The 13,152-nt window shown below is 43.7% G+C and overlaps 1 long non-coding RNA gene across 1 annotated transcript in view; it reads right to left on the bottom strand.

The window, feature by feature from the left end:
- Positions 1–3,651: 3,651 nt before the first annotated feature.
- The window catches only part of LOC116570605, a 33,742-nt gene continuing 24,241 nt past the window's right edge, over positions 3,652–13,152 (bottom strand). Inside the window, exon 6 of the long non-coding RNA XR_004277490.1 lies at positions 3,652–4,801. This is a non-coding gene — a long non-coding RNA (uncharacterized LOC116570605). The remainder of the gene's footprint in view (positions 4,802–13,152) is intronic.

The raw sequence follows: 13,152 nt of genomic DNA, 5'->3' as shown, positions 1-13,152 counted from the left end.
TGTGCTGCTCATGTAAAAACTTGTTCCATCATTTATCATCAATACAGGGTTCTTAACCCATTAGGGAATGGGGGGGCAGTGGAATATAAATGATCTTTGGCGAATTCAACAATCCCTCGACACCGTGTTTGAAATTCCATGATGATGTTGAGATGTGCTTTTCTGCAAAGGCAGTCCATACCTTCAGTCTGATCCTCCAGGAGATCTTCAGCACAGGGGGTAAGAAGCACTGCTATCGAGCTATCACCAGCATTAATGATCTAGGGGACTTTTCTGATAAGAAATTAACCTTTCCCTTAACTTTCACAAAATAAAGCGGGCACACTTTCTACGTCCAATCATGTATATCTATCCTTAGAAAAACCATTTAGAATTCAGTATTTCTCTAGATAATTCAAATGCTTCCTAACTGCCCAAAGGAAGGCTTCATTTGTCTCTGGAGATGCGCTTTCTGAGGATAATTTCACTCTGAAGCATTTTTTCAATAATACTTTATTATACATTGTTGACCAGACAAGAAGGGGTTTTACAAATGTTGTCGTGAACTTATCTCTGAGGCTTCAACGCCTCTTTGGGCAGGTGCATTTTGGGGATCAGAACAAGAATCCAGAGCCTGAAAGTTTTTATTGTTATCAATTGTTCAAATATTTTAACTTCTCCTTGGCAGGCCACTGTCCCCACTGCCCTCTGTTTCCCTGAATGATGATATGCTTCTGTACCAGTGTGACGCTTAGGTCATCTCCAAGCCCCTCAACCACACACTGCGGGGGCAGAACATGCCGTGGGTCCCCTTCCCACGCTGCTGTAGGAGATTTTACGGCAGCATTTTACTTTCAGACCACCTTCGGCTGTTACCGGACTTATCTTTTCAGCTGCCGTCCATTGCACCTTATGTGTGTGCGACCCTCTTCCAGCTTGCCTTCCAACACATCACCCACCAGATTCTTGCTTCAAGTTCAACACGCAAAAGCGCAATCTGCTGTTGTTTTAATCCCGGCCATTTTTTCCTGTGTCTGAAGTCGTTCTATGTAAATTGAAGGGAAGAGTAGAAAATAAACCAGGAACATATAAAAACAGAAATAACCATGAAAACTACCTTAGATGACTCTTTAAAGAAATTGAGATAAATAATCTGCTTTGGAGGGGAAAAAAAAAAAAAAATCAGTCTCCGCAGACCAAAAAAATTTGTCCCCGCAGGTGGGGACAAAGCACATTCCACAACAATATGGTTTATTGTAGTCTTCAGTGGTGTCACCAGCCAGAAAGTGATGAATATTAAAAACAAGACAAAACAAACAAACAAACAAACAAAAAACAAAAAAACCAACGACAAATATACAAAGTTTAAAGAAAGGGTTGCGAGCATCTGGATTCTGCATGGGGCAGGGCTTAATGCCAGGCAGGAAGACTCTATCTTTTATCTCCCCTTCAGATAAACTCAGCTGAACTTTTCCTGACTTCACTGAACGCTGGGCATAGAGGAAAAGCTCACATCTGGTCTGGAATTGTGAATATGCAATTGCTTATCTCACCAGAGACATTGTGGTATCTGTTGGAATTTTACTATTTTGAAGACTGGGGACTTTTGGTCATAGACTTTTCTTAAATCAGGAGGAAAGCAAGGGAATGGCTGATGAGGTCAAAGAACATCAAAACATGTCACATTTTTTGTTTGTTCAATAGGACTTAGGGCATGGGGGGCGTATGTGTGCATCTTAAAGAGATCGACACCTCACACTTTACCTATATCTTACTGAGCTACTTAAAAAATACATCTTCCCATGGGGGCATTTGTCTTACAGAGTGATTTATTTACCGACATTAATGACCGTGACCACTATTACCTGATATTCTGCAAGTCCCACAGCCCATATCAATGTTTATTCCCTAAGAACTTTATGACCCGAATGCTGAGCTATTATTTCTAGTGCTAGCATAATAAAGAAATATTTATCAATTGAGGAAAATAATTAAGTAATGCAAGTGTAATGGAATGATCTAGGTAAGTGACTATTCTTTTAAACAGCCTACAGGTGCTAGTCTCACTGGTCTTTGAGCTGTCACAGGCTGTGTATCAACGTCTTCTTTCAAATGGTAACACTACAGCTTCTTATAGGAATCCCTTTTAAAAAGACATGCCAGGGGCACGTGGGTGGCTCAGTCAGTTAAGCATCTGCCTTCAATTCATGTCATGATCCAGGGTCTGGGGATCGAGTCCCGCATCGGGCTTCCTGCTCTTCAGGGAGTCTCGTCTGCTTCTCCCTCTTCCTCTGCCTCTTCCTGCTGGTCATGCGCTGCTCTCTGTCTCTCTTTGCAGAAAAATAAGTAAGAAATCTTTAAAGAAAAAAGACATACCAATCTCAGAGGCCCTGGTTCCGTGCACAAAGGAAGCATCATGGACTAGAACACAGATTACATGGATTGCCCATGGTCACCCATCAAGATTAGAATCTTGGTCTCCTCATCCCCCCGTTGGTACTCCTTCTCCTGTACCACAAAGTTTCCCCTTTTTAAGAGAGAGAAAAAGAATCTCCAAGTTCACGGTCTTCAGCTCAGTACCAGCCATCAACGCCCAAGTGAAGAATCGGGCCCACCGCTGTCCGCCCTTTGCTGTCAGATTCATTTTCATAGACAGTGGCTTTCAAATCGCTCTAACAACTCCTCTCCGCACAGAATGTATTCTCCATCATGACCCGATACACAAATACTTAGGTATATAGTGAATTGTGCCAGTCAGGGTCCAGCTAGGGAATGGAGGAATTTAATTCAGGAAATTGATTACACAGGCGAGGGAAGAGCTGAGAAGTCAGATATGGAACCGAGAGCACCAAGAGTAAGAAGTCACACTCACCTCGAAGCTGAGGGAGCTAAAGGACGAGGCAGAACTCAGAACCCAGAGACCACGGTCTCCTAGAGCGATGGGAACCCATGACGGTTCTCAGAACCACTGCGGGGGTACAGCTGTTGCTGGAGAAGCAACCCGAGGCAGAAAGAGACGAGACCCTGTCTTGCCCTTCCTTCCTGTCCTCCAGCTGTCCTGTCTCCTGCTGGTGCCTCCCAGGGGCTGACTGCAGCAGATACAGGCACCCGGGGAAATGCAGCCCCACAGAGTCAGCCCCACTGGCCCCAGAGAGTCCAGCAAAAGAGTGAAGAAGGGATCTAGGGCCAGCAGACCCAGTCAGGGCAACAAAGTCTCCAAGGGCACTCACCCTGCTAATGGCAACGCTCTCTGAAGTGAACGGTTCCCAGTCTATTTCTTTTTGTCACTGTGGCACACCCCCCACTATGACTCAGAATGCACAGTGAGGTGAAAAACACCCCTTGGACCCGTAAGGTGATACACATTTCAGGAACCTCTTGCCCTCACCTAAATATTCTTTCAGGTCAGGTTATTAAAACATGGGTCTTGTGATCAAGACTACGGATTATATCATCTGAAATGTAGTCAAATAAAAATTTCCACCAGGCTCCTATACTTGGACCATCTTTCTTTCTTTCTTTCTTTTTTTAAGGTGTCTAGATACCAAGTAAATAATGATGGATGACAATGAGACAAGTCAGTTCTAGGCTTACTTTTTCCACATAATCAGCAAATAGCCAGCGATAATAAAGCTTTATCAAGTACCTTTATTTTCATTTTCTGTAGAGACTTCGGAGTATAGCAATAATAGTTATATTTTTATAATAGAATCATTCTTTGTAAGTCATTTTTACAAAGATACTCGTAGTACCACAAACCAGGCTTAGTATGCATGAACAGCCCCCTACAGCTGTAGTAAGACATTAAATATAAAATTTAACTAGTGTTTAAAGCCAACTATAACATATAAATATATCTAAAACTACAGATGCAACAGTTTTAGATTTTTTGAAATCTAGTAAAATAGATACAATATCCTAATTTGAGTTAATAACAAGAAAACTATAGCTTGTGATTACATTTTCACGTGACTATCAGGTTGCATATTATGTTAACAGCGAAATCCATAAAATTTCCCACCTTGGTAAGAATTCAGACTGTGAAATTTGCTAGTAATGCTCCCAGGGCATACGGTTTTAATAGATTCATGATGGATTTGTTGGTCGCTAGTCATTATGAAGGGCATAGGATCTGGCCTCTGCTGATTTGTGTATTCACGGTCTTTTCTGAAAACTGAGCAAAACTATCTAATAACACTCTGCGTCAGACACACTATCTATTAACATAAACAGGGAAAGAGAAGGTCACTTAGGCATCTAATAACCTAAACACCTTGTTTTGTAGGACTGAATCACCAATGCATGTAACTTGAATTAAACTTGTAATCAACATTCTGCTGAACGGTCACAATTCCTTCTCTCTTCTGAATAACACCCCCCTCCCCCGCTCCAGGTTCTCGATTTACGGATGGATACGTTACCAGGCTTCAGAAGCTTCGTGGTGTGACATCAGATACACTGCTGATAATGAACTAGGAAAGCTGCTTGGAGCAACTAGATAACACCGACTGACAGAAGCATCAACACTTGTACGTTTAGACAATCTACGTATTGAGAAAATGTGGAAAGTAAGTGAGGAAATACCACTAAAGTCCTTTCAGTATCAATTGTGAAAGCCTGTAATAAATTGTGGCAAGGCTCAGCGACACTAGCTAGCGGTGGGCTGGCCATCCTCCAGGGGGATTTTGCGTGCGTAACCTCCCTCCCACGAAAGCTTCCCTGTCTGGAGAAGTCACGTGACCCTGACCTGGGAGCCCTTTTACCTTCACTTACAGACTGGAAAGATTTGTGCCATCTTGTGTTTCCGGTCTGGGTTTTCCATCTGTAGAGTGGGGAGAAGGTAACACAGAGCACCGTTAGGAGAATCGTAGGAGACAGTAGAGATAATGTACATATCATGCGTCACCACAGAGGAAAACACTCAGTAAATGAAATGATTCTTTAAACTAACTTCTGTTAGTCTCTGTGTCCTAACAGGTCTTAACACTCCTCCTCCTCCTTGGATTAATTACGTTCGGCTCTGTCTAAGGATTTCGCTTCTTCCTCCTCTTCTGCACCTTCATGGGCCAAGTCCAAGTTTCAGGTCTCGCTGGGAGTTTCCTGCTGTGAGCTCCCTTGAACTCGTCAGCTCCTCTCTGGCTCACAAAACTCTTGGTGTCAAGGGTCGATCACTCTCCAAACTTTCAGCCCCTTATCTCCAGCTGCCCCAGAGGCATCGCGTTTGGACAGTTCTCCTTCATCTTGTTCTGCCTACAGCATAATTTATCATTTTACCTAAAATTTGTGTCCCCTTCGAGCACCTCTTCTTATGTCCATTTTTTAATTATCTCCATGCATTTTCACGATGATAAACTATGACCCCATAACCAAAAATCTTGATTGAAGAAAAAAAAAACAATTCCCCATAATTCTTCAGCCCAATCCAATCACTGTAATAATTCAGTTGTGGTTCTTTCCAGTATTTCCCGTCACGTAGGTGTTTGTACTGTTGTAACCACAGTCTGCCCTTCTAATTGTATCTTGCTTACAATTCTAATGATTCCATGAGGATTTTCCATGTTGGAGAAGCTTTCATAACAGATTATTGTTTTATTGTTATCTCCATTTCCAGCAACTCTCTCCTTCAGTTCATTCTACCCACCTGGCTAAATTTCATCTTATTCATAGCACGGCTTTGCTCATCTTTGGTGCGCTCGGAACCGCAGGTGATTCCTTACGGTTCAAAATAGGAAGCTCAGGCTGCTGAGTCAAGCTCAAAGGTCCTCTTCAGACAGCAGTCCATCCTTTCCGGGCTCGTCTCCTGTTACAGAACATCTCCTTAGGCCAAATCGCATCACTTATTCCAAACACAGAAACGATTACTGTCCTGGTGCCTTCCTTCAAACCCTTCTGCCCATCTATGATGCCCACTTGAGCTCAGGCACTACTTCCTCTCCCAGAAAGGCTTCCCCACATACTGGGGTTCCTCTCCTCTCTCTCTGGGCCACTTGTTGGGCAAGCTTCTAGGACCCTATGTTCTACCTCTCTGTGTCCTCAGAGCTCAGCACAAAGGACATGCTCAATAAATATTTATTAACGATGATGATGATACCCACTGTCAGCACAGCTGTTCTGCTTTCTACGATAATGAGGCAAGCAGTATGGGAGCATGAGGAAGAAAATTCACTATAGCCCTCCTGAAAGGCTGCCGAAGTCCAAAGAGGTATACACAGATCCTACTTTCATAGCGAAGACACAATCAAAATTAGGAAGGAAGGTTTGGGGGGAGGGAGCAATCAAGGACTATTTTGCATTTTCACTGTGATCATCGATTTCATTTGTGATAGGGCAAAGATCAACGTGAAGCATTCTGAAGATGGTCACATCTCTATTATAAAATGTCTGGAGACCTGGAAAGCTTAAACAGCGGATAGTAGAAGAGTCCAAATTAGAGCCCTAGGCTTTCCAAATCCAGTCAGCGCAAGTCAGACACATCAGAAGCAGGACGGTAGGATGGCGAAAAGCTTGGGCTCTTGAGTCCTGCTGCCTCGCAGACAGTTCTAACGCTACCAATTTTAACTACGAGTTGAATGATCGTGGAGACTCCACCTAACTGCTCTGTGTCCCAGTTTCCCCATCTGTGATAGAAGGACAACAGCAGTGGTATTCTAGAAAACGTTTGACAAATGGCTCTCCCCCCAAAAGCCCCGATTGGTAACATATGTCGATTTCCATGGTATAAATAAATACTCCCACAATGACTGATTTCAAGCTCCCGGCAGGCTCACAAAATTCCTGAAAATTTAGCAATGGACACTTCCACGGTGCCATCCTTACGGAGCTGATGTGAAGATTAAGTGAGTTAATATGTGTGAAGCCTTTAGAACGGGCCCTCGCGCATCATATGTTTCGTTGGATAAATATTAGCTGTTTCTATTATGCCATTTTAGTTTCCCTCCCTCTATGGAAATGGGAGATAGAAATAGCAAGTCCTATTGAAAAAACGCAGTTGCCTTGATTTTAGTTCATTTCAACCTCTTCCTAACCACATGTTTTATGTTCACTATTGCCAAGCAGCCCTCGTTGACTTATTTGAATTTCCTCTCCTTTTTCCTTAATTCATCTTTTTCGGGAGCATTCTAAGAATCAGAGGACTGGCTAAAAGCCACATACCAGGAAAGAAAAAGGGGTTATAAAAAGTAAAGATAATCCCAACTGAAAATTTTTTTCCTGAATAATCATTTTAAGAAAAGCCTAAGGACTCCCTCAAACGGCTAGACATGAGAGTTCATTTGGATACAATTACTTACTGCGCGTTCTGGGGGGGGGGGGGCGGGGCGCGGCGGATATGAGATGTACTTCATCTAGCCTCTTTTCAAAATAACTTTATTCCCTGGTCTTCTTCCAGACACAAATAAATAGGAATTGTTATTAAAAGGAATCCCCAAATATAGGACTCCAAACAGGACTTTCTGCTTTTTGGTTTCAATGGGTACTTCCATGGCTTCTGCTTATAAAAAACCTGCGGACAAATATCCCGCTGTGCCAGCTCGTTCATTAGAACTAATGCTCAGGCAATAATATCTGCTACCTACAGAAAACAAAATGCTTTTCTATCTTGAAGCCAGAGGTTGACCAGCCAACAATTCTGCTCATCAGCCGGAGCCCTGGGCCTTGGCATTTTTCTCTAGAATGTCTTCCTCTTTCTTGATCAGCTGTCTTGTCACAAATTCTGAATTCTTCTTTTGCTTCTCCCATTTGCAAAATGGTTTCGAATGGTACTTTTGTGAAATGTAGTCCCTTCTCGATTATTTTCTCCAGCGTTCCTTTCCTCCTGTTGCTCTCAATTTGGGACTTCTTTTCTACATGCCATGCCTAATGTCATCGCCAACTGTTAGGGAGTCTTTATATTAGGAAGAGCCTCCTTTTGCTGTTGGAGGAACACAGGAGACAGTGAAACATCCAGGCTACAATCCCATGTGAGGGTCTGCTTGCATTCTGCCTCTTTGGAAAAAAAAATGGGAGCCTTTCTCAACCTTTAGCCTACTGTTTCTCCCCCTTCCCCTCAGGTCCTGGCCACCAGCCTTCTACTATCTGTTTCCAGGAAAGTGACTACTCACATCAGTGGAATCAGACAATATTTGTCTTTTTGCAAATGGCTTATTTCCTTTAGCATAATGTCTTCAAGCTTCATTCATGTTGTAGCATTTAACAGGATTTCCTTCCTTTTCAAAGCTGAGCAATATGCCGTGATACACACCTACAACGTTTTGTCTATCTGGTCTTTCACCGAAGGGCATTTGGGTTCCTTCCACTTTTTGGTTATTGCAAGTAATTCTTCCATGAACAGCGATGTGCGATCTGTTCCAGTCCCTGCTTTCAATTCTTTGGGGTATATACTCAAAAGTGGAATTACTTGGGTCATACAGAAATTCTATTTTTAATTTTTTGAGGAACCACCATACTATCTTCCCTAACAGGAGGTTTTCCTTTGTGCACCAGTTTACACTCCCACCAACCATGCACAAGGAATTCCAGTTTCTCCACATCCTCGCCAGCACTTGTTCTTTTCTGATTTTTCTGTTTTTAATTTTTTAAACAGTAGTCATCCTGATGGATAGGGAGTGGTACTGCTACAATGAGATACCACTTCAAACTGACTAGGATGGCTGTAATACTGATTGCTTCAACAAATGACCACTGCAGGGGTGCCTGGGTGGCTTGTCTGCCTTCAGCTTGGGTCATGATCCCAGGGTCCTGGGATCGAGCCCTGCTTTGGGTTCCTTGCTCAGCGGGGAGTCTGCTTGTCCCTCTGCCTCTGACTCTCACCCCTGACCTGTGCTCTCTCTCTCACTCTGCTCCTGCTTATAAATAAATAAGATCTTAAAAAAATGGCAGCTACAGAAAATAATACATGTTAGTGAAGATGTTGAGAAATGATTAGAGCCTTCATACACAGCTCGTGAGAATGTGAAAATGGGACGGCTTCTGTGGAAAACATCTCGGTGGTTGCTCAGTCAGCTAACTGTAGTTATGTGACACAACTCCATTCTCAGGAAGGGAGTGGAAGGACTGAAAACAGGTGTGCAAACAGAAGTGTGTGTGGGAGCTCATGGCACTACTCACAATAGCCAAAAGGTGAAAGCGACCCAAATGTGTGTCAGGTGAATGAATATGCAAAATGGGATGTCCCTACATGATAGAATATTATTCAGCCATGAAAATGAAGGGCTGATACATATTATCACACGGAGAAACCTTGAGAATGTTATGCTAAGTGAAGGAAGCCAAACACATTCTCTTGGTACAACATTTCCCAGCATGGAAAAGTCTAAAGAGGTAGAGAGCAGATTAATGGTTGCCAGAAGCTGGATGGGGAGAAGGCAACTCAACAGGTAAGGGGCTCCCTTTTGGGGTGACAAAAATGTTCTGAAACCAGAACATTTGATGATTGTACCACATTGTGAATATGAGGAATGCCACTGAGTTAGACACTTGAAAATGGTTACAGTTTTATGTTATGTAAATTTCACCTCAATTTAAAAAAAACTTACTGATGAATGTATCGTTCACCATCTACGTGTCAGGCATAGTGGATGTAGAGTTGATTACGATAGCGCTTCTCTTTCTGGACTCTGAGATCCTTAAGGACTGGCAAGGAAAATGATAGAGAATAAAGGTCTGTGCGAAAACACATTCCTAGGCTGCTGGAGGCCAGTCCCACCTGGAGTGCTAGCGGTAATGACAGTAGGGCTTTCCAAATGAAGTAAGAGTCTTAGAGGGTTGCTTGGTTGATGGATTAGAATGCTTTTGAGCATCCCCTTTGTGCCTGATATTGTGCTTGGCTAGGGATGCAATGACGAACAAAATCCGATGTCATCCCTACGTCATGAAGCTTGCTTTGGGGGCAGGTCAGACATTGATTACAACCACCTGCAGACTGAGGTAGGCACTGTGAAGAAAAGGAATAGTCTTCCACGAGAGTGCAGAATAAAGAGCCTAGACTAGCGCGCGATCGGGGAAGGTTGTAGTCACCGCATAAGGAGCATGAGGCCAGATACACAAGCAGGGCCTGAAAGGGCCTTTCTGATTGGCCATAGGAAAGATGCTCTTCTTTATCTCCAACATGATAGGAAAAGGGTAAAGAGGGCTTGCGTGATGGTTACCACCATCCTGGCACTCAAGAATGGACAGGAAGGGGGCACGAGTAGATGCAGAGGGGAGACCCATCAGGAAGCAGATGTAGTTGTTCAGGGAATAGGTGATGGTGTTTGCAAGGTGGAAGGGGAGACAGACAGACATGGACCTGGACCAATAAAGCAAAGGCAGAACTAGGAAGGGAAGGGGAAGACTGGCCCAGGTAGACTGATGGCCAGCACAAAGGCAGGAGGCGTTAAAGCCTGAAATGGAAGCCGGGAGAGGCTTACCAATGTAAGCCTCACAATAGCAGCATCCATGGAAAGGTGTAGCTGCAGGAGCCATGAAAGGTGTTGGGAAATTCTGCAGGGATCAGATCACAGTGGTGCTCACTGGTGAGTCTGGATCTTGCCTTGGTGGCATAGGAAACTGTGAAGCATTATAGGAGGGAAATGGGACTACAAGATATCTGTTTTAGTATGATCCTCACAAGGGTGCTAGAGAACGGATCTTGGGAGAATAAAGTGACGATACTCAAGTATCAGAAAAAGGAAACCGATCAGGGGGTTGTTGCAACTGCTGAACACAAGAACGAACGTGTGTCTGGACGACACAGTGTCATGAAGCTGGGGGACGGGGTGGCGCTAAGAATCAGTTGATGACCACAGCAGTCATGGTGCGTTGAACCCGTGGCACATAGACAACGCCAACAAGATGGCCTCTCAGATGGCCTCGTCGGTCCTTGTCTGCTTAAGGGCTGTGGATGAAACAGATGAAAAGGTCCCCCTACTCTGACGATATTTTGCTTTCAGAATTTGCCCGCATTCTGATGTGATTCGGTCACTCAGCTGAACTACAAGCTCTTTAAGGGGAGGGATCATGTCTTACTTGTCATATCATGTCCCACCCCTACGGCCATACTTGCCTTGAAGAAGGGGCTTAATCAATACTTGAATGAGTATGTAAATTTAAAAGGCTTATTTCTCAGTGTTCCTGCCCTATTACTAACATCAAGGGGAAAAACACACAGAGCTTGAAGGATTCCAGAACTGAAGCCCCCACCAGTGAGCTTACCAGTGTATTAGCTACCTTTTATGACAAAACGTTGCTCTTATTCTGCTCGCGCAGCATGAGAATCTGTCCTCTGTATCAACGATGTGTGTTGCTGTTGACTGGTGTTCCGCAGTGTGGTGGAGTAGACTAGCACGTGATTTACTGGGGTCTGGAAAAAACTCTCTCGGGCTCAAAATACATATGAGCAGACCATCACACCAGGATCCAAGTAATATGGATGCAGAAATTTCCTTGAACTTGTTCAAACTGTGTCAACTCCATCTCAGGGGTTCTGTAACAAATGGTCCTCCCCATGGACCTGGCTTGACAGGCATGAACGCTATTTGTCTGCTCTAAGCACATGAGCAGATCCCATTGGAAAATCTGGTTCTGAGACCTCTCATTCAGAAAACTTTAATCTCAGAAATCTGTAGTTAAGACATAATTCCCAAAAGGCAAGGCTTTGAACATATTGGGGATGGGGAGAAAGCAATTAGACTAGTAATTCAGAGCTTAGAACTTCCATTGGCAGTATTTAAAGCTTAAAAAAAGGCTTTAACGATGAACAATTAGACAAAGTTTCAGAAAGAAATCAGAGAAGAATAGAAAAAGTTATTTGAAGTGGGAACACTAAATGGCCTCTAAATGCGTGTGTGTGTATGTGTATGTGTGTGCACATGTGTGTATATTTCTATATATTTCTTAGCAGATTTGGTCTTCTGATTATGACACAAAACTATGGAAGCAGGGTCACACAATTTCTTTTAGAATGAATTTGTGTAACTTAAGAGACAAATGCTAACCTCTTTGAATGGCAAAATCTAGTAGAGCTCTAGGATTTTCATTTCTATCCATCATGACCCAAGGCTAATTTCTTTCTTTTTTAAGATTTTTTTTATTTGAGACGGAGAGAGAGCAGGAAGATGAGCAGAGGGAGAAAGAGAGGGAGACCCTCAAGCCGACTCCCCAGTGAGCGTGGAGCCTGATACTGGGCTGGATCTCAGGACCCGGAGATCAGGACCTGAGCAGAAATCAAGAGTCTGATGCTTACCCAACTGAGCCACCCAGGTGCCCCAACCCAAGGCTGTTTTCAAACTAGCTGTCCTTCCTGTTACTGATTTAGTAACCGGAGATGGGGGAAAAAGGTGTAGGTAAATGGCAAGAGAGGAGTAAGAAGGAAAAACAAGGCCTGAGAAATATTTGGGGTTGCACTGTGGAGCTGTAATTCTCTGCTCTTCTGAGTCTTGCTCTGTGTCCTGAAGGCCGGGGAGTTCCTGAACTGGATTAGTAAACTCCCTTGTCTTCTGTCTTCCAGCTGGCACCAGCCAAAACTCGGAGCCATGGGCAAGAACTCTAGGGTGGGGGATATTGAGATCAGCATGCCTACTTCTCTGCTGAAGGGCAAACCACCACCTCAGGCCCCATTTATTCTAGGTGGTGGGGGAGGGGAGGGTCTTCCACCAGGACTTTCTTGGGTGCTGAGATTTGCTCCTTCCCCTCACCCTCTCAGGTATTAAATTCTCCACTCTACCATACTCTGTTGATTTCCCTGAGCGCTGCCCATACATTTGTAAATATCCCTTCATTAACCTGCCTGGAGTTCCATTTGAATGCACCATCAGCTTCTTGCTGGGAACCCTGATGGATACAATTGTCTTGTAAGGCAAACAGAGGATGAAGCTCTGACCAGAGGATCTTGGAAAATCCCAAGGAGATAGGGTAACAATTTTTACTGACGTTTTCCTTCGGCCTCCGTAATGAAAAAGTGAACGGGTTGTTTAGAATGTAATCTGTGGTTAATTATTGATGGGATAATGTTCCCTTCTGTAGCATTCACTCTCCTCTGGTGAGCCCAACTCCCCCATTAACTCTAAACAAAATTAGGAAACTACTTTATGAACTAAGTTTTAAGCATCTTAAGTTTGAAATGCCTGAGGGAGAGCCAAGTGGTAATGTTCTCTAAGTGTTCAAAGATGAAACTGTTGGCCACTGGAGACAGGGCCG

Source organism: Mustela erminea, chromosome 12, assembly GCF_009829155.1.
Source record: "Mustela erminea isolate mMusErm1 chromosome 12, mMusErm1.Pri, whole genome shotgun sequence".
Classification (NCBI taxonomy): Eukaryota; Metazoa; Chordata; class Mammalia; order Carnivora; family Mustelidae; genus Mustela; species Mustela erminea.
This window is presented reverse-complemented; position numbering and strand designations above follow the sequence as displayed.